Source organism: Phascolarctos cinereus, unplaced genomic scaffold (assembly GCF_003287225.1).
Source record: "Phascolarctos cinereus isolate Bilbo 61053 unplaced genomic scaffold, phaCin_HiC Scaffold_2;HRSCAF=192, whole genome shotgun sequence".
Classification (NCBI taxonomy): domain Eukaryota; kingdom Metazoa; phylum Chordata; class Mammalia; order Diprotodontia; family Phascolarctidae; genus Phascolarctos; species Phascolarctos cinereus.
This window is the reverse complement of record NW_027555625.1, coordinates 141,584,985-141,606,181: the sequence shown is the minus strand read 5'-3', so window position 1 is coordinate 141,606,181 and position 21,197 is coordinate 141,584,985. Positions and strand designations below refer to the sequence as shown.

At 42.0% G+C, this 21,197-nt stretch overlaps 1 protein-coding gene and 1 long non-coding RNA gene across 8 annotated transcripts in view; one reads left to right on the top strand and one right to left on the bottom strand.

Annotated features, from left to right (window-relative positions):
* The window catches only part of PEBP4 (phosphatidylethanolamine binding protein 4), a 264,107-nt gene that overhangs the window by 153,473 nt on the left and 89,437 nt on the right, over window positions 1-21,197 (top strand). The gene's annotated exons all lie outside the window — the stretch shown is intronic.
* Window positions 6,207-21,197, bottom strand: part of LOC144455812 (uncharacterized) — a 92,150-nt gene continuing 77,159 nt past the window's right edge. For both annotated transcript variants that reach the window (XR_013484605.1, XR_013484604.1), the window contains 3 exons: window positions 7,581-7,621; window positions 7,439-7,493; window positions 6,207-7,332 (listed from right to left, as the gene is read on the bottom strand). This is a non-coding gene — a long non-coding RNA (uncharacterized LOC144455812). The remainder of the gene's footprint in view (window positions 7,333-7,438; window positions 7,494-7,580; window positions 7,622-21,197) is intronic.

Below are 21,197 nucleotides of genomic sequence, written 5' to 3'. Positions count from 1 at the left end.
AGTCCTCAGCCAGCAGAGAGAGGTTGCTCTTTGGGCAGGAAGCCTGACCTACACAGGCGGAATAGCAGGAAACAAAAGAGCCTTCTCTGGGGCCTGCTCTGGGCTTCTTTGAAGGAAGTATGGCTTCCCCACACTAAGTACACAGCACAGGCTTCTGGAGGAAGGTACTGCTGCCAGCAATTACTCCTTTCTGAGCAAACAGATGGGGTCTAATTGTTGTTACTGTCAGCGTGGTGGCAAATATATAAAAAAGGGGGGACTTTGGAGCTATTGTTTTTCAAATAAAAATTCAGAAACTATGTATAGATATTATATATCCAGGGAGCTGTAAAGATCAAACTGTTTATATTACCCTTAAATATAGTCTTCAGTTGGAGGCATTGGGAAGGGGGAGTGACTGTGAGCTACAAAGCTCACCCAGGGCTTAAGATGACGGAATAATAGGACAGCAGTAACTTTTTTTTTTTTACTGGAGTAGGGGAGAACAACCGGTAACCCTTGTGATTGGCCAGAGCCCCAGAAAACTAGAGCAGTTATCTGGGTAATTTCGCAGGCCCCATTAGCCCAAAGTGCTGCCTTCCCACAGACCCACACAAGGAAAGCTGCTCATTCTGTGGGAAGGTGGGAGGGCTGTGTGGCAGTGACAGCCAATGGTTAATGGGCCCTGTGCCTGGGCTCCAAGGTGACTCCTCATATCCCAGGACCCAGGAGAAAGAAGGGCTTCAGCCCCAGGACAGCCTGCTGGTCCAGACCCCTTCCCCACATGCAGGGCCAGGCCCAGGTCTTCCCTACTCAGAATAACAGAAGAGAAAGGGGCCTCCAGGGCCCATCCCCTCTACTCTGTAGCTATGGCCTCCCAAGCAAGGGGTTATCTGGCCTCTGTTTGAAGATTACCACCATCACCACCCTTCAAGCAACCCATTTCATCTTCGGCAGGCTCTCACTGTCAAGAACTTTTTTCTTAACACAGGCCTAAATTTGCCTGTTTATAATCTCCACCCATTATTCTAAGATTACCACCATCACCACCCTTCAAGCAACCCATTTCATCTTCGGCAGGCTCTCACTGTCAAGAACTTTTTTCTTAACACAGGCCTAAATTTGCCTGTTTATAATCTCCACCCATTATTCTAGTTCTATTCTCTGCGGCTAAGAAAAAATAACTCTAATCTTCCTTCTACAGGACAGTCCTTCAATTATAATGTCCCTTTCCTGCCCCTTCTACTATCTTTTTTTTCTCTAAACTCATACCATTGCAGGATGAACCCAAGATAACTGGGCAGTCTTTCGGGGCTCACAGGACGAGATCTCTCCACTATGCACAGGAAGTATGGGGCAATGGAACCCCTTTGCAAAATTTAACTCAGAATTTGCGTTTATACCTCTGCTCTCAGCCCTTAGCCCAGAAGTTGTAGGTGCCACCCATGTCCTTGGCCCTTCAGAGATGAGAGAGTCTTCCAGTTTCTTCACTTCCCAATTCTTGGGTGCAGAAGACAGAAGGGGGTGAATTAGCTATGAATTTCCTCTTCTTGGTGGGCAGACCTGGTACATCTCTGTCTTGCTTTGAAAAAGTGACACAAGGGCGGCTGGATGGTACAGTGGATAGAACACTGGCCCTGGAGTCAGGAAGACCTGCATTCAAATCCAACCTCAGACACCTACCAGCTGTGTGACCCTGGACAAGTCTCTTAACCCAGACTGCCTCCAAAAAAAATTTTTTTTAAAGGAAATTAAGAAAAAAGTGATGTAGATGCAATGTGACATCAGGGGTGACTTGACAACTAGGACAGCATGGCATCATGGTCTTGTACAACATTTGGGACAACAGGAAGATACAGAACTTCAAATCTCAGAGTTGGAAAGAGACCCAGAAGTAATTTTGTCCAGCTCCTACCTGACCATGATCAGATGATTGCCACACTATAGGTCAGCTCACAAAGGTGTTGTCTTCGTGTCAGGGAGCCTCAGAGGGAGACTGGTATGGAGGAGTCCTGTCTTTATTGTCTAAAAGTCAACTTCTCTTTGCTAACTTTCAATTGTTTATCATGTTGTATAGCTATCTGTCATGATATTTTATCCCCCCATAAGCCATAAGCACCTTGAGGATAGAGATTGTGTCTTAATGTCAACTTTGTGTTTCCCTCAGTTACTTGCTCTGCACACAGCAAGTGCCTCATAAATGTCTGTATACAGTTATGTAATATGGGGCTAAGAATGCCTTTGCCCATGATCTAGCTCTCTGCCCACAGAGACTCACAACAACCCCCAGAATTCCCTTCCCATGAGGCTCCCCATCTTCTCTCCAAGCCTGCAACTCTTCATGCAATGCTTCATCCTATCACTAGCCTCTCTGGATTCTGGCACCCTGGACCTTTCCCAATGAAAAGAAGTCTCCTTTCTTTAGTGCTTATGGGTAATTGACATCAAATGGAAAGCCCCATTATGGACAATTATTATTGTCCCTATTATACCCCTATTATCCCTCTTATCCCTTCCCCTTAGGGGAAAAATATTTGTAGTCCCTGCAAATCATACTAGGTACGTAGGGTCATCCACAGGCACTTATTATAAACATTCATCAACTAGAATATAATGTAGTTATGGGCAATTTTCCCAAATAGGTAGGCCAAGTGAAGGTGCATAGTATTTAATAAATACATTAGAGCTTTATGCAATAGACCAAACATGTCACAGACATAAACATAATAGCTAGTACTTATAACAAAATTGCATACTTAGATCAAATACATGTCACGTGTAAATCAATAACATCACCTATTCATGCTGTTTTTGTTAAGCCACGTCCGACTCTCTGTGACCCTTGTTCTTCTTATCTGTCCTACTTAGCCCTGGGGCATCATGTGCCAATCTGGTCACTGACCACCTAATCCAATCACTTGTACAGTAACCTAATATCCATTCTGCCTCCTTGGCATCCTCATGACTGCTGGTCTGCCAATTCAATCTTAAGCTTGTAGAAGGCAGAAAGGAACAATTTATGTCTCCTTCCCTAAAGAGGTAGGTACTATGGGTTGCATCCATTCCCTTAGGGCACTCACAACTGGGAAAATAGGGAAAGGGTAGCCTCTGGATTCCGTTTTCCCATCTCATCCCTATCCTGTTTCTAGGCAGAGGTTCCCCTCAGTCTAGAACAGTCATGGCAGGATTCCCTGACTCTTCACAGAATAACAACATGCTGTTCCGTTATCATTTGAATTGTGACCTCAAACCTCTCTCTATGGGCTATTAACTAAAGCCAGCTTATTATTTATGGTTGATGGATAGGCCTTCATTTGAGACCACTTCCCTAACTCTCCATGGCTCCTGTTCAAATAAATTCCCTATGGTCATCAATAGTTTTTGTGGCTCTACTATACTAACTCATGACCATTCTCTAGGGCCATTTTGTAGAGGGGAAGACTCACTACTTGGTATGGAGAGGATCCCCGTATTATGACTTCCATCAACAGCATGATTTTGTAGAAATACATGACTAAATCTTGGCTGGATCGCATGCTTGAGCATTATCCCATGGCTAGTTTCAGTATGAGGCCTTCTGAGCTAAAGCCATAGCTAGATAGTTGATTTCTCAGCTGAGAGATGTGCTGATTTTTGTTTTCTCTACCTTTGAGGACTCCAAAGCACAGATTAATAGACAAGTATGATCTATACCAAAATATTCACAGCAGCACTTTTTATGGTAACAAAAACCTGGAAACAATGGTTGCTCCATTGGTTGGAGAATAGCTAAACAGTAGTATATGAAAGAGGGCAGCTAGGTGGCACCATGGTGCATAGAGTACTGGGCTGGGAATCAGGAAGATTCACCTTCCTGAGTTCAAATCCAGCCTCAGACACACTAGCTGTGTGAAGTCACTTAACTCTGTTTGCCTCAGTTTCCTCATTTGTAAAATGAACTGGAGAAAGAAATGGCAAACCACCCCAGTATCTTTACCAAGAAAATCCCAAATGGGGTCACGAAGAGTCAGGCATGAAATGACTGAACAACAAAAAGCATATGAAAAACAATGAACAGACTAATGAACTAATGCAGAATAAACTATATGTAAACAGAAGGATATGCACAACTACTACAATACTGTATATGAAATATAGTGAAAAGCAGACTGGGTCTGGAGTCAGAGGACCTGAGTTCAAATCCTACCTCTGACATTTACCATGTGACCCTGAGCAAGTCATATAACTTTTCTGGGCCTTAGCTTCCTCATCTACAAAATGAAAGAGTTGAATTAGATGACCTCTGAGGTCCCTTTTGGCTTTAGATTTATGATTCTTTGATGGTCAGTCAAACTCAGACTAATTGTAATAACCCATCTTGGCCATAGAGGACAATAAAGAGATAGGGATAGGGGTTACATGGGTGGAAATTTCCACATGCTGTCAAATGTCAGTTTTGCTACTTAAATTGATCTGTTTGGTGCAAGTGAGGGTTCATTGCAGGAGAAGGTAGGATCATAGCAGGATAAGATTGTGGGGGGGGGGAAACCAAAACAAAAACAAAAAATAAAGCATTAAAAAAAAATAGGTAAATGTGGCTTTCATTCAAACCTCATCAGGTAGGGAGTAAAGCCTTTGGCATCATTCTTGATGGCATGACATATGTGAACTAGAAAGTCCCCAAATTCACTGAGTCTCCTGTCCAGGACCCAGGGTTCCCAGCATATTAAAAATCAGTTAAAATACTCTTGCTTTGCTTCTTTCTGAGAATTTCAGCCATGGCTAACACATTTTCTGCAGCACACTGGATAGGATGCAAGACCTCGAGTTAGGAAGAGCTGAGTTTAAATCCTGCCTAAGGCAGTTAATAACTATGTAACCCTGGGCAAATAACTTATCCTCTAACTGCCTCAATTTCCTAATCAACACAATTGGGACAATAATAGCATCCACCTCCCAAGGTTGTTATGCAGATCAAAAGAAAAAACTTACTGTAAGCCCTTTTTGCAAATCTTAAAGGGCCATATATTTTTAGTTATTATTATTATTATCATTAGGCAGCTAAGTGGTTCAGTTGGTAGAGTGCTAGGCCTGGAGTCAGGAAGACCTGAGTTCAAATGTGGCCTTACTTACTTACTAGCTGTGTGACCTTGAACAAGTCACTTAACTCTGTTTGCCTCAGTTTCCTCAAACCACTCCAGTATCTTTACCAAGAAAACCCCAAATGGAGTCATGAAGAGTTGAACACAACTGAAACAAATGAACAACAACAAAACTTATTATTAACCAGGCAGCAGGTAGCACAGTGGATAGAGTTGTGGACCTGGAGTCAGGAAGATCTGAATTCAAATCTTGCCTTCACAGCTGGGCAAATCACTTCTCCTCTGCCTCAGTTTCCTCAACTGTAAAATGGGGGTAACAATAGCACCCACCTCCCAGGGCTGCTGTGATCAAACATGATAATATTCAGAAAGTGCTTTGCAAACCTCAAAGGGACATTTAATGCTAGCTATGATTCTTATTAATCTACTCACAAAATCTCAAAGCTGAGCAGAACAAGTCCTGGCAATGAAACTCTGTTTTTTCCTTGACTATCAACAACTATCTGGTTCTCGGCTGGGTAGGCCCCATGAACATCAGGTGAAATGGTTTGTCACTGTCAAGACATTGTTTATCATCTTCCTGTTGTATTCTAGAGATAAGCAGTATTACTATAGACATCATCTCCAAAAGTGGCCCTGGTGCTAATGCTCTAGGTTCAGGACAGATGACCTTCAGGGGCTCAGTGATCAGTCACCAGATCCTAGGCAGGCCTTTCTCTCTCGGCCAGGTGACAAGAGTGTCCATCTTCTCAGGCTGGTGCTTACTCCCTGCCAGGATGCTGTGGGAACCATGTTCTTGACAGAGGCTCTCCAGAACTGACGTTTGTCAGTTGGCATTTTCAGACCAGTGGTTTCTAACCAATCTGAAGCCTTTAGAAGCTTTTCCCCATGCACTTCCAATGCCTTTCCAAATAAAATGAGATCATCCACATGCTTCTAACTAGTCTATGTCACCAACTACTTTTTTCCACGAGCTGTGGAAAAGTGCCAGGGCTCTCAGAAATCCCTTCAGGCCTATGCTCCCACTGGTATGTGGCAACCTTTTTTCCCCCTTATTTTCTTCTGCCATGTGGGCCTGATATATACCCACCACACGAGTTTGATGATGAAAACCACTGACAGGGTTAACAGACAGGGAATCTTAGATAAATAGACAGACAGACAGAGCCTTTATTCAGTGCATGTTATGTTCCAGGCCCCATGGTAAGTGCTGGGGATGCACAAGCAAGCAAGACAGTGCCCACCTTTAAGGCGTGTACATTGTTATGGCATAAGATACTGCTTATCTGCTTAAAGTTCTGTAGCCTGCACACATCAGGACCTTCTTCCGTACTTCCCATGAATGAGGCTGGGGGACTATGAGACTTCTTTGTAATACTATTGACTAGCATTTCCTTCAGGTGCCTCCTAAGGTTCTGTGTCTCACAGACTGCAATTTTCACAGATCTTTCTCAAAAAGGTCAGGAGTCATTAAGGTAGATTATGTTTTATATGCACAGATCACATCCCTTTCATGTAGTAAAGGATACAACACCTCTCAGTTTCTTCCTCAAATGATTCTCCATCCAGCCCAGCTTGGCAAAAGTGGACATCCGAAAGCCTGCAGGCACTAAGGAGGTTCCCCAGCCAGAGGATCTTAGGAAAGACACACTTAGCACCTGGAGGCCTTCCAGTTCCAACAGCCTTGGATGCAACCGGCAGCAAAGCCCAGAGTGGCCATGCCTTAGGGAAAGACTGGAGTGCTCCACTGAGGAAGTCCCAGGGCGGTAAATTATCTGCAGAGATCCAGGCTTGGTTGTAGGGGGGGAGCTGGCAAAGCTCCTACCAAAAGAGCAGCAGTCCATTTGCATGCTCTAAGAACTCTGACAGCTTGAAGCAAACTGACATGGACAATCCCTGAGAGCCTCAAAGAGCTCGGCACTCTGGACCTAGAGGATCCAAGCAAGCCTGGGACCTGCCAGCACTTTCTACGTGGAAGACACCACAGAATGCAGGGTCAGCAGCAGGACCCAAGCCACACAGACTGGGATCAACCAGGGGCCCTACCATCCTACTCAACTGTGCAAGAGTAGTCAAAGCCTGGCTCCAGTTAAAAAAAAAATCCAATTGGGAAGTAAGGCTGGAAATATAAATAAAAAGAAGATACAATTTATAAAGAAATTTATGGATCCAGGGATAGGACACAAGCCTAGAAGAAGAGAGTAATTTCACAATGACTATGAGCAAAGATTCAGATAAAGGTACAGCTTGGCCACAAGGTCTATTAGAATTCCTGGAAAAGACAAAACAAGAGATAAAAAAGGATATTGTGAATGAACTTTAGAGAACAGAATTGAAAGAAGAATAAACTGCTTTGTATGTGAGCTCTAAAATCTTACCCAAATTTTTAGGACTCTGTGAAAATTAGAATGGACCAAACAGACATCAATGACTCTGAAAAAACAAGAAATACAAGAATAAAATTTAAAAACTGAAAAAAAAGAAGAAAATATATGCTATCTCCTATCAAAAACAACTGACCTCAGAAATATGTTGAGATGATCTAAGAATCAGCAGATTACCTGAAAAACCAAAAAAAACCAAACAAACCTTAGATATAATATTTCAAGAAATCATGAATTAAAACTGCCCAGAACTATTAGAAGCAGAGGGCAAAGCAAAAATAGAAAGGATTCACAAGTCATCTCCTAAAAGAAACATTGAAGTGAAAAGTCCAAGAAACATCAAAGGCGATACCTAGAGTTTTTAGGTTAAAGAAAACATGCTAGCCATAAAGAAAGAGTTTGAACACTGAAGAAGTACAGTCAAGATCCTACAAGATTTGACAGCCACCACAATAAAAGACAAGAAGTCTTAGAATCGGTACATTATAAATGATAAAAATTAAAAGCTTACAATCAGGAACAACTTACCCAATAAAATCAAGTATAACCCTACAAGCGAAAAAGTAGATCTTTAATGAAATGAATGACTTCTAAGTACTGCTGATAAAAAAAAAAAAACAGAGCTGAATAGAATCTCTGAAATGCAAACATGGGAACTGAGAGAAATCTAGACAATTTAATATAGCAGTTGAAAGGTGCTGTGCAATGAAGAACTATTTACTTCTTAATGGGGGAGAAGAAACAAGGGCTCCTTAGAACCATAATGTTTTCAAGAGGGCCTGGATGTAGTTTTGTTCTATTATGATTACCTTAACTGGAAAAAGAAAAAAGAAAGGGGAAAGAAATACAGAAGAGAATAAAAAATGAGGAAGGACATGGAGCTTACTATTTCATATACATAGGGTGCATGAAAAAGAAACATGGAGGAGACAGTTGGGAAAGTGGATATTACATGGACCTTACTTTCATATGAACCAGAAAAGGGAGGGTGGAAAACACACACACACACACACACACATTGGTATAAAAAACATTTAATTCAACAGGGATGAAGGTGGTAATAGAGAGAAAGGGTAGAATAAGGGAGAGATTAGTCATAAGCAAAATGTAAACTACAACCATGAAGGGTACATTCTGGGGGGTGAGGGTGGTGCTTAAAAGGAAAGAAATAAAGGGCAAAAGTCTGTGATCAGGGACTGGCTGAGGGGGCAAAAAGGATGGCTTTTCCTCTATCATTACCTCCTTTGTAAAGAGAGGAAAGGGAGTAAGAAGAAGAAAAATTACAAGAGGATAGGATGAAGAGCAATACAGAATCAACAATAATCATGAATATGATAAATAACACTAATAATAAATAATTATGAATTCACCCATAAAATGGAAGGGAATAGCAAAATAAGTTGTAAAGCAGAATATGATAATATGTTTATAAAAACATACTAGAAACATAAACATTTACATGGAGTTAAAATAAGGAGTGAAGCAAAATTTATTATACTTAAAGTGAACTCAAAAGGGCAATGGCAGCAACCATGATCTCAGGCAAGAGAATGGTTAAAAATGTGATTAAAAAAAAAAAGATAAACAAGCAGGCTACATAGTTCCTAAAAGCACCATAGGCAATGAATTAATATAAATACTTAATATATTCAGCAAATGACAAAATATCTAACACATAAAGGAAAATCTAATCAATTTAGAGGGAGAAATAGACAATTAAAATATAATAATTGGGGACTTCAATGTAGCTCTTACAGGCTTATACAGTCTAACAAAATGATAAACAAGAAAGTTAAGAATCTAAACATCAGAAAAGTTAGTTATAATAGATCTCTGGTAATTAATGAATGGGAATATAAAGGAATATACATATCACTCAGCTTTGATAGCACATTTACAAAAATTAACCATGTATTAAGACATTAAAACCTCATAAATGCAGAAAAGCATATATAGTAAACAAAAATTTTCTAACCACACACAATAAAAATTACATTCAATACAGAGCCTTTAAAGAAAGCATTAAAATTCTTTTTTTTTTAAATCTATGGGTGAAAGAACAATTTATAGAAATGAGAGATAATTTCATCAAAGAAAATGATAGCTATAAGACAATATGCCAAAAATTTTGGAATGAAACCAAAGAAATACTCAGAGGAAAATTTCTAGTAAATTGGAAATCAATGAATTGGGCATTCAGATAAAAGAAAAAAACTACATATGAAAACACCTCAACTATACACCAAAATAGAAACTTTGAAAATCAAATAAGAGTTTAAAAGCAAAAGCATCATTGAATTGATACATAAAACTACAGGCTAGTTTTTTCAAACTAGCTAATCTGATTTTTAAAGAGAGACAAAAAAAAAACAAAATTGCCAGCATCAAAAAAAGGAGTATTTATAACAAATTAAGATAAAATAAAGGAAATTATTAGAAATTATTTTGCCCAAATATGTCAACAAGATGGATAACTTGGATGAAGTAGAGAAATAGTTACAAAAATAAAAAAATACCCAGAATAACAGAATGAGAAACAGAGAAATTTAAAATAATTGAATTTCAGAAAAAGAAATGAAACAAGCTATAAATGAACTCTCAAAGGGGAAAAAAAACCTAGACCAGATGGTTTTACAAGTGAATTTTATCAAATATTCAAAGAACAGTTACAATATTACATAAAATGTTTACCCCCCAAAAAAAGAAGAGATCCTACCAAACTTTTTCTATAATACACATATGGTGTTGATACCTAAACCAGGGTAAGACAAAGCAGAGAAAGAAAACTATAGATCATTATCTCTAAAGAATATCAGTGCAAAAAAAATTTTAAATAAAAATATTAGCACATAGGCTACAACAAAATTTTTTTCAAATTATGAACTATAAACTTGTTGAATTTATACTAGAAATTCAGGATTAGTTCAATGTAAGGAAACACAATATCATAAATTATATTTATAATAATAATCATATGATTATATTAGTTGACGCTAAAATGCTTTTGACAAAATACAACCATTTCTATTTATAAAAATGCTAAAAAGCATAGAAACAAATGGACATTTATTTAATATGGTAATTAATATTTATCTAAAACCAAGAGCCAATCATACGTACAACAGAAAAGTGCTAATGTTTTTTCCAACATGAACAGTAGCAAAACAAGGATATCTGCTATTTAGTGACAGGAATGCTAGTATCGTAATATGAGAAAAAAGAAATTAAAGGATTAAGCATAAGAAGAAACAAATCTATTGCTTTTTGCAGATCCAACTAAAATTAATTGAAAAAATTAATAACCAGAATATTAGCTGAATATAAAATAAACTCATCTAATTCATCAGCTTTCCTGTATACTACCAACAAAACCCAATAGGAAAAGATAGAAAGAGAAATTCAATTCGAATTAACTATAAAATGTGCAAAGTATTTGAAAGCATACTTACCAAAACACATAGAAATTATGTTAACCCAGCTATAAAACATTCATTACGGGGGCAGGTAGGTTGCACAGTGGATAGAGCACTAGCCCTGGGGTCAGGAAGACTTGAGTTCAAATCCAGCCTCAGACACTTACTTAGCTGTAAGACCTGGGCAAGTCACTTAACCCTGATTGCCTCCCAAAAAAATTTCATTACACACATTAAGACTGATCTAAATAATAAATTGTCCATGGTTAGACCAAGCCAACCTAATAACACAATAATACTACTTAGGTTAGTTTACTTTTTCTGTGTCATACCAATTTAAGTATCAATGGATAACTTTTCAGATTTAGGAAAAGTAATAAAATTCATCTGGAGAAACAAAAGATCAAGAACCTTATGGGAATTAATGTGGGGGGGGGGGCAGGGGGAATGGGAAAGAAAGTGGCCTAGCAGTACCACATCCCAAACTGTGCTACAAAGCAGTAATCATCTAATTCGATACCATTAAAACATTAGAAAAGTTGATCAGTAGAAAGATTAGGTATGCAACATTCAAAAAAATAAATAAACATACCTGCTTAGTGTTTGACAAATCCAAAGACCCTAGCTATTGAAGAAAGGGCTCACTATAAAAACCACTAAGAAAACTGGAAAGTAATCTGGCAGGAAATAGGTTTAGACTAAGACTTCACACCATCTACCAAGATAAGTTCCAAATAGATACTGATTTAGATATAAAAGGTCATATTGTAGACAGATTAAAAGAACAAGGAAAGAAATACCTATGAAAATGACAGTACTGTGGATTAGAAAAGATTTCATGAGCAAAGAAGGAAAAGAGAGAAACACAGAAGATAAAATGGACATTTTTGATTACATAAAATTGAAAAGTTTCTGCATAAACAAAATTAAGAAAGTTCAAATTAGAAAGGAAACAGTTAACTGGGTGGGCGTGGGGTGGGGGAACTATTTGTTTCAAGTTTCTCTGATAAAAACCTGAGATCCAAGATATGTAAGTAACTGATTCAAATATACAAAAACAAAAACCCTACCTCAATAGATAAATAGTAAAAGGATGTGAATAGGCAGTTCTCAAAGGAAGAAATTCAAGCTATCAACAGCTTTGTGGGGGAAAAAATGGTTCAAATCACTAATAATTAGAGGAATGCTGACAATCGTTAAAGGGGCTGTAAGAAGAGACACATTAATTAATGCATTCTCAGCAGAGCTGTGAATTTGTCCCATCTTTCTGGAAAGCAATTTGGATCTATCCTAAAAATACCACTATAGTATGCATACCTTTTGACCCAGCATTACCACCACTAGGTCTGTACTCTAAAGAAAAGACTCATGTGCACAAAAATATTTATAACAATTCTTTTTGCTGTAGCAAAGAACTGGAAATTAAGGGGTTATCCATCAATTGGGGAAAGGCTGAATGAGTTACGGTATGTGAATGTACTGGAATATTATGTCACCACAAGAAATTACAAAAGAGAAAGTTTCAAGGAAACCAAACTTGTATGAACTGATGCAAAGTGAAGTGAGCATCACCAGGAAATGTATTTATACAATAATATTGTAAAGAAAAACAACTTTGAAAGACCTAAGAAATTTGATCAATGAAATGATGAACTACCACTCCACACTGCCCAACTCGGACAGCGAGATGGTGGTGTCAAGGTGCAGAGTAAGACTTATTATCTTCTGACATAGTCAGTGTGTAAATTTGTTTTACTTGACTGGATATTTGTTGTAAGAATTTTGTTTTGTTTTGTTTTGTTTTAATGGAGGCAGTTGGAGAGAAAGGGGAGCTGGAAATAGTATTGTCAAAAACAAAACAAAACACAAGGGCAGCCAGGTGGATAGAGCACTGGCCCTGAGGTCAGAAGGACTTGAGTTCAAATCCAACCTCAGACCAAACACTAGACACCTACTAGCTGTGTGACCCTGGGCAAATCACTTAACCCCAAATGCCTAAAAAGAAAAAGAAAATTAGGGTCATTAAGTATTTTTTCAATGCAGGGAAGCAAACAAAAGAAAGTTTAGAAGGAAACAGGACAACTTTGAAAGTAGCTTGTTGAATTTATTATATGCTTAAAAGGAAAAGTAAGCTTACAAAACAAATTTGTATTTTCACATGCAATCTTCATTATCTGTTGTACTTTTTTTTTTATTTAAAGAGATGTCAGGAGAGCCTTTGGCCTGGCAAGGACAGCTTTGAGAGGAATCAATAAATGACCATGCATTGAACCCTTGGTAAAATTATTTTGTTGCCCCAATCCCAAAAGGATGGTTGATTTCATTCTGTATCAAGGAAGGCTCCTACTCCGGGAAGGATGCAGAGAAGTCTCATCCAAGACCCAGGCTCCACCAGGCTGGATTGTTTCAGAACTTCTAAATTCATAGCTCCTGGAATTGCTCAAGGCCTGATAAGCCTCCAGGAGTGGAAGGGAATGGGTAGACTCAGGGGGACTGCTTTGTTTTTTCTCCATGTGTTGGGTGGACATCAGTTCCTTATGCTTCAGAACAGTTGAACACCAGTACACCCATTTAGGAGCGCCTCTGCCTCCTTTTTATTGTGAGGTTCCTAGGAGTTTCTGTCAAACTTCCCAGACCTCAAGAACTTGGCCTCTTATTGGCTGTGTTTGGTGCTGATTCCAGGGCTCCAGGAAGGGAGCAGCCTTGGAGGAAGCCTAGACAGCAGCTCTAGCAGGTCTAGACAGCATTTATCAAACAGCAACCCTATGTACCTAGCTTTGGAGGTACAAAGGTAGAAGTGAAACATCCCCTGTTCTTGAGTAACTTTATCCAAGAGAGAAAGCAAACATATATGGGTAGATGGGAAATAGACACAACATAAATGTGAGAAGAAGTGGGAGGCACTAGGTTTCATGGAGACAGAGGTACTTGAGCTGAGTCGTAAAGAAAACGTTGTTCAGTCGTGTTGGACTTTTAGTGACCTGGGGGGCCCGGGAGTCTTGACAAAGATATTGGAGCGGTTTGCCATTTCCTTCTCCAGCTCATTTGACAGATGAGGAAACTGAGGCAAACAGGGTTAAGTGACTTGCTCAGGGTCACACAGCTAGTAAGTGTCTGAGATCACATGTGAACTCAGGTCTTGCTGACTCCAGCACCGGAGCTCTCTCCAGTGCACCACCTACCTTCCCCTTGAAGGAAACTGAATTCTAAAATGTGGAGGTGAGAAGGCAGCGCATTAAGACATCAGGCGAGGGCAGTCTGTGCAAAGTCAGAGACAAGACGGTCACTGGGCGCTCTTGCTAATGGTGGTGAATTGGGGACCTTTGGGCCATTGTCTCCAAAAGAAAATACCAGGACCCCAGAAAGTTCTGCCTCAGGCTTCATATTCCAATCCCTGCCCCCTTTGGAGAGAATGCAAATAAATAAACCCGGGGCCCATCCTTGGGGGAGCCCACACCAAATAAAGGTGGGGCGAGATGAAAAGGGCCCCGGAGCTGTTCTGGGGATCTCTCCAGTCCGTGGCCTTCATCACTGCCCTCCCACCTCAAAAAAAAAAAATCTGGGGGCCAAAAAAAGGAACTGGAAACCTTTTCCCCTCCCCTCCAGGGAAAGCAGATGATGAGTGTAGTCTCTGGCATCCCTGGCGAGAATGCCCTCGCCTTCTTCACCATCTCACCTTGCAGGTGATGGCTGGCCCCTGGGGGCGTCAGACCGACTCTGCCCAGCGCTCTCCCACTCGGGTTGCCTGTATGCCGGCGTCCTGGTCGTGCCAGAGGCTTATGCAACCGGGAGAAGCGAGCCCTGGCGTTCTAGCCGAGGCCGCGCCTCGCCCGCCGAGTGAATCAGTTTCTTGCTGCCGTCATTTTCACAGCAGGGATCTGTTTTATGCAGATTGGATTTAGGGGCTTTTCCTGGATGCTTCTGTTTCATTTAACTTGCGAAGGCTAATAACTTGTCACAATTCGCGAAGGCTGAGCTACAAACACCTCTTTGGCTGTTTATTTAAATGGAGATTTGTTAATTAGCTCCCCTTACCCAGGCATTTGTTAAATCATCCCAGGGTCGGGACAGCGCTGGTCAGGCGCTTCTCCCCATTTCCCCGGCCCTGTAGGATGGATCCCGGGATCATGCGGGATCAGACCTCGCCAGCCTGAACAGCGCCGGAGCCCTCAGGGACCCTGGCACCTCTAGAAGTTACTACCCTGCCCACCTCCTTCCCCTTCCCCCTCCAGCCAGTTTCCTTCAAAGCAAATTTTGTGCTCTATTTAAAAGCAAACCCCGACACAGTTCTAACACCTGATCAAATCCCTACCTCCTCCCAACCCCCACCAGCTTTAGCCCTTCATGGGCCAGAATACCCCCTTCGTGTGTTGTTTGTGTTTATTAGAATTCTCCACATCATTAAATCCTTCAAGGCTCCATTGGAGTCCTGCCTCCTCCATGAAGTCTGCCCTGACCCCACCAGCTCTCACTACTCTAATCCAAAATCCCTCAGCACAAAGCTTTTGCTCACTCTTACCACCTATGTAGAAGTCTTTCATCTTTGCTCCCAGGTACTAAGTACAATGCCTTACACCACCTGTTGTTGTTACCTTATGTCCCTGACTAAAAGTGTATGCCCCTTGAAGGCAACCAACCTGTCTTGTTCTTCTAACATGTCTCCCAAACAGTTCCTAGAACGGTATCTTGTGTGGTCATTTGTAATGGTCACTCCAGAAATATTTCCAGATGGATACTTCTAATTACTATTCTCAGTGTCACCATTATAAGAGGGGCAGTATGGTAAAGTAGAAAGACCACTGGCTCGAAAGTCAGAGGACCCGGGTTCAAATTCTACCTCTAACACCACCTGTATGATTTTGAACACATTTCTTCACTTCTCTGAGTCTGTTTCTTCATCTGTAAAATGGGAGGGCTGGCAGGAAAAAATGATATATAAGTGGAAAGAACAACAAAAGGTTAAACAATGCTATGTAATTAAAATAAAATAATTAAGCTGCACCCTAAAGAAAGTCTACCTCTTCTCCTTTCTCATAAAGATGGAAGATTATGGGTGTGGAATACTGCAGTGTCAGACTCCATTGATTTGATGATGGTTAGCTTTGTTGAACTGCTTTCTCTCTCTCTCTCTCTCTCTCTCTCTCTCTCTCTCTCTCTCTCTCTCTCTCTATTTCACTTTCTCTCACTCTTTGCTACAAGAAATGACTGTCAAAAGGAGAAAAAAAAAAGATGCAATGGGGAAGGAGGAGTTTATATACTTGGAAATGAAGGTGATAGAAAAACAGAAGATATCAGTAAAAATTAACCCCCAAATGAGGAGCTGGGACCTTATCTCTGAGGTCCCTTCCAGCCCCAGCTCTATGATCCCATAGACTGGCGTCCCTCTGAGAAGGGCAGCCCTGAGAAGATCCAAGCAGTCACCCACTATGGGGTAGCCTCCACAGAAAAGCTCACCCAGCCTCCTCTGGGAGGCCCAAGAACTTGGCTAGATATTAACCAAGCAGAGGAAAGTGAGCATGCAGGAATAGTTTGCCAAAGGCATTTGCATATTTTGCCTATCCCTTTCATGTGGCCCGGGTCATCTTCCTCCAATTAGTAAAAAGTTCACAGTGGTGGCACCATGTGTAAAAATGAGAGGACCTGAACTGGACGATTCTCTAGTACTCATGAGGTCGGGAAGCCACTGGAATCAACCAGGAGATAAGATTTCTAGAAGCAGATTGTCCATTCACCACCCATTCACTAACCATTCCACTCATTCAACAATTTCAAATCAAACAAACATAAAGCATCTACTATGTACTGGGGACCCTTAGTATCAGAGATCCTGCCACGGACTGATGATGAGGTCTCATGTGGGTGCTCTGTCCCCCAGTGGCGGGATGCAGATCAGAGCCTACCATGTCTGACTACTTTATATGATTCTTGTCCACATGCTCCCATTAATCCTGCACTGGGATCTCTTGCTTTTCCTAGGAGCCTGGACCCCTAATTTTACCATTCATGGATCTTTTTGATGACATCCCTTTCCCAGGACCATTCTTTGTTGACCCTGAGTCCGGCACCTGATCATGGCCATTGTGTGCCATTCCACTGTTTTTGGGAAGAGTCTTCGTTCTAACTGGGGCACAAAGGGGGGAAATATCACACAGTCCCTGAACTCAAAGAGCTTGCAATAAAAGGGACATAGGCCCTGAGATTCATCATATAGACCAATGAGGATAATATAGTTAAGAAGTAACTGGGACAAAAGAGAGATCCAGGCAAGTTAGCCTAGGAAAACCTGAAGGCGAGATCGATTTTAGTTGGCAAATCAGAGAAGGCTTCCCAGATGTGGGAGCAGCTACTAAGCAGAGCCTTGAAAGAAGACGATCATGAAAAGTAGATTAAGAAATTAGGAGAGAACGCATTCCAGGCATGGGAGAGAGCCTACATGAATGGAATGAGACAACAAGCGCACTGATTTCAGAAACAGCTAGTCCAGTCTGGCAAGAACCCAGAACGCTGGAAAGGTAGCTGAGAGCCAGAATATGGAGGACATGACATTAAAAGCAGTTTGTGCTTGATCCTCAAGGCAACAGGGAGCTACTGAAGGTTTTTGAGCAGGGGCATGACATGGTCAGACCTATGCCTTAGGACGATTATTTTGGCATGGTAGCTAGCATACAATAGGCACTTAATACATGTTTCTTGACTTGATTGGCAGTAGTGTGCAGAATGGATTGGAGCAGGGAGAGACTGGAGGCAGGGAAGCTAGTTAGAAACCCATTATTAACCCATTAATCCAGGGGAGAGGTGATAGGGTCTCAAACCAGAGTGGTAGCCATATGAATTGCCTGATGTGGTGCTGAACTCATAGTAGGTGCTTAATAAATTACTGATTGAATGGGGAATAGGGAACACACGCAAGAGAGAGGGTGGGGGGGGAGAATCAATACAATGAAAAAGAGGAGCAAAAGCACACAGAAAATTGCTAGGCATCATTTGCTTATTCTCAGAAAGGATTGAGAAAAGATCTAAATTTAGAAGAAGGAAAAAAAATTTAGTTGGAACAGGGGAAAACAAGGCATTGGAAAGCTGTGAGTTGAGCTCCAGCCTAATGGGAATCTCATCCTTCCCTCAAGAAACCTGCCCCTACTGTCTAGCCTCCCAGAACCCCACCTTGAGGTAGCACCAGATGTGCAATGGGAAACCAGAAGCCCCGGGCACCTGGCTGGGTACTCTTCACCTGAGGTTGGCTCTGAGATTGTGGGTAGCTGGCACCTCTTTATGGGTAGGTGAGAAGTCCACAAGAAACTGATGGGCTTTGTGGGCTATTGGTTACTAGGTTACATCTCACTGTATATATTTAACCTTGAGGAGTGCTCTGTATGCCTGCATGTGTTTTCTTGTTCAGAGGTGTACCTTCAAATATGCTAGCTGAAACTCAAATGTGCCTGGAGTTGGCCTAGTAGTGGTATCCTATAAGAGAGCACAGGAGGAAAGATGTCTAATTGGACCCACTCAGTGATTTTGTATGGTCCACTTAAGAGAAAGGGGTCTTCAGAGCTACTTTGTGTCCACTGCCCCACACCCCTATCCCCACTCTGAGTCTACTTGGGATTGAGTACATAGTGTTACCAAGCTATTGAGGTAAAGCACTGGATTGGGCCAAGGAAGGCTCTGATTTTTCCATTCCTCAAGACCTTAATAGACTGTCCAGGTGGTTCATTTTCCTAAAGGCAGGGGACTGAACCAAATGATCTCATACAGTTCTTTCCAGCTCTGTGACTGTGCTCAAATGAGTCCCGTCTTGATTCACAATAACACCATTAGCAATGTTGACCAAGTACATTCTCATTATCACTAAAAAGACATAAAGAGTAGACTGAACCCAGATTCCCGGGACCTTTTTCCAGTTTCTCATTTCCTAACACGAGTTTTTCTCCCTTGCCTCAGTTTCCCTGGGGACTATGGTACTCCATATAGGTAGGGATGAAGAATTCCATTCTTCATCCACCTCTGGGGATGACCAGGTAGCTGTCTCTGTGTCACTGGGAAGTGTTGAAGGATGCAGGGAGGGGTTAGAGAAAGCAGTCATATCTCAGATCTTCTCACCAAGCCTAGGGAAGGAAAAGTTCTGTAAGAACCAGCCGAGCTTGCTCCTAGGGCCTGGTAGCAGAGTGGGCCAGTGTGTTATTGGCCACATCAAAAAGAGCCCTCCCACCACCTCTGGCCCTTTGGGAATCTGGGCCTGCTCTTTACAGAGGATTAAGAAAGTCCAGCATGGGTGACTCTGACCGCTCTGCCAGAGTATCTAAATCGTCATCCAGCTCTAAGCCAAGAGAAGTGATGGTCCAGGGTGAGGATGGAGGTAGGAGAGTTAGTCTTGGCTTCCCACATTCCCCCGATGGCTGAGCCTCAGGCGCTGGGATGACGAATCAGGCAGCAGTGGCAGCGTGGGAGGGAGGGGTGTAGGGGGAGGGAACTCCTACCCTGCCCAGGCCCTGGATCATTTGAAAGGCAAATATGCCGGGTTGCCAAGGGAACGGAAGAAAAGGGACTTCCCTAGCATCAGTGACTCGTAGGGAATGGAGACAGGAGGCTTATGATGCTGAGAAAATTGTTTCCAAAAAAAAGTAAAAATCGGTGACTAAGCAGCCCAGTTATGTAAAGCGATCTCCGAGGAAGTGTGAGGAAGAGCCTGGAACCCACCCCCATGTCCCTTCCTGCTCCCAGCCCCAGCTCCTGAGGCCTAAGGGAATTTCCCTAGGTCCCTGCCTCCCACCCTCAGTCAGCCCTCCCCACTCCCCAGTGGTAGTCCAGGAGTAGGGGCGCTGCCCCCCCGCCAAGGGCATCTTACATCTTGCTAAGGGTAACCATCTGTTTGGCTCTTCAGGTTGGGCAAAAAGGTGCCTCTTCTCTCTTGGAGCAGGAGCCCAGGTAAGACTAGAACATTTGAAAGAACAATGTAGGATCTAGGTCAGCCTGGAAGGGGACCACAGGTCATTTGCCCTCATTGACGTACTCAGCAGTAGGCCAAACTCATGACATTATGATATTGCCCTCGACCGTCCCCCCCTGCCCCCCCCGCCCAAGGTCAAACCCTCATAAGCAATTGGGGCACCTTGTCAAGACACCTCCATATGGTTAGTACCTCCCTGATAAGCACATAGATCCCATAATACCAAGCTTCAGAAACTAGTTATGCTTCTAACTGTCCCATACGATACAATCCAGTCCAACAAGCCTTAATAGAGGGCTCTTCCCAGCATAACCCCTCCCTCTGAGGGCTGAACTAGCTTTCGAGTCCATTGGTTTCTGAGGACTGTCATGGGGGTGGGTGGAAAGTGTTGTCAATGACAGATTAATCTACTGGACAATCATGAATGTGCCAGTTCCCTTAGAAATGCTAGATTCACTTGATACTCAAGACCATCACATTTGCTTTTATATCCTTAGTGCCTAGTACAGTGCCTTGTATATGCCTAATAAATGTTTTATGAATTGAGCTTAATCAAGTTAGAGTTTAATTCCATTCATTCCATTCCATTTCATTCCATTTATTAAGCATCTCTTCATGGTGCAGTACAGACAGCACTGATTCTAGAGTCAGAAGACCTAGGTTCAAATCCTGTCTCTGTCATTACAGAACTACTCTGGATCCCAGTTTCCTCATCTGTAAAATGAGCATGTTGAGTCAGATGGCCTCTAAGGTCTCTTCCAGCACTGACCCTATGATCCTGTGTGTAGGGCACTGGGGTAGGTGCTTCAATGAGCCATGTAAGGTCCCTGCCATCAAGGGTCTTACTCTATGATGGGGGATGAGCTGAGAACTACACACAAATAATGGAGCTGAGCCTTGATGGAAGATGTCAGGAGGCCTTTCCAGGCATGAGAAAAAAACATCCTGTGCAAACACAGAGAGGAGAGGGAAGCTCAAGATGGGAGAGCAACCAGAAAGGGAGTTACTTGATATGGGATAGGAAAAGCAGGTTGGAGCTAAGGTGTGGAGAACTTTCAATGCCAGGCTAAAATATTGCCCAAAAGGAATAGAGAGTCACTGAAGATGTTTGAGCAGGGGAAGAATGGGATCAAGCCTGTGCGTTAGGAACATTACTTTGTTGTCAGTTTTATGAAGGATGAATTGGAGAAGGGGAGATGCCAGAAGCAGACACCCCAACTAGCGTGCTGTCACAGTCACCTAGGAAAGAAATAGAAAGGCCTTGAGGTAGAGTGGTGGCCCATAGGGGTGTACACAGAGTGTGGGCTCCGGGTGTCACAACATGGGGCCCTGCTCTATATACCTAAGGCGGGGACCCCAACAGCCAAAAGGAGGAGACAAACAAGAGAGGTGTTCT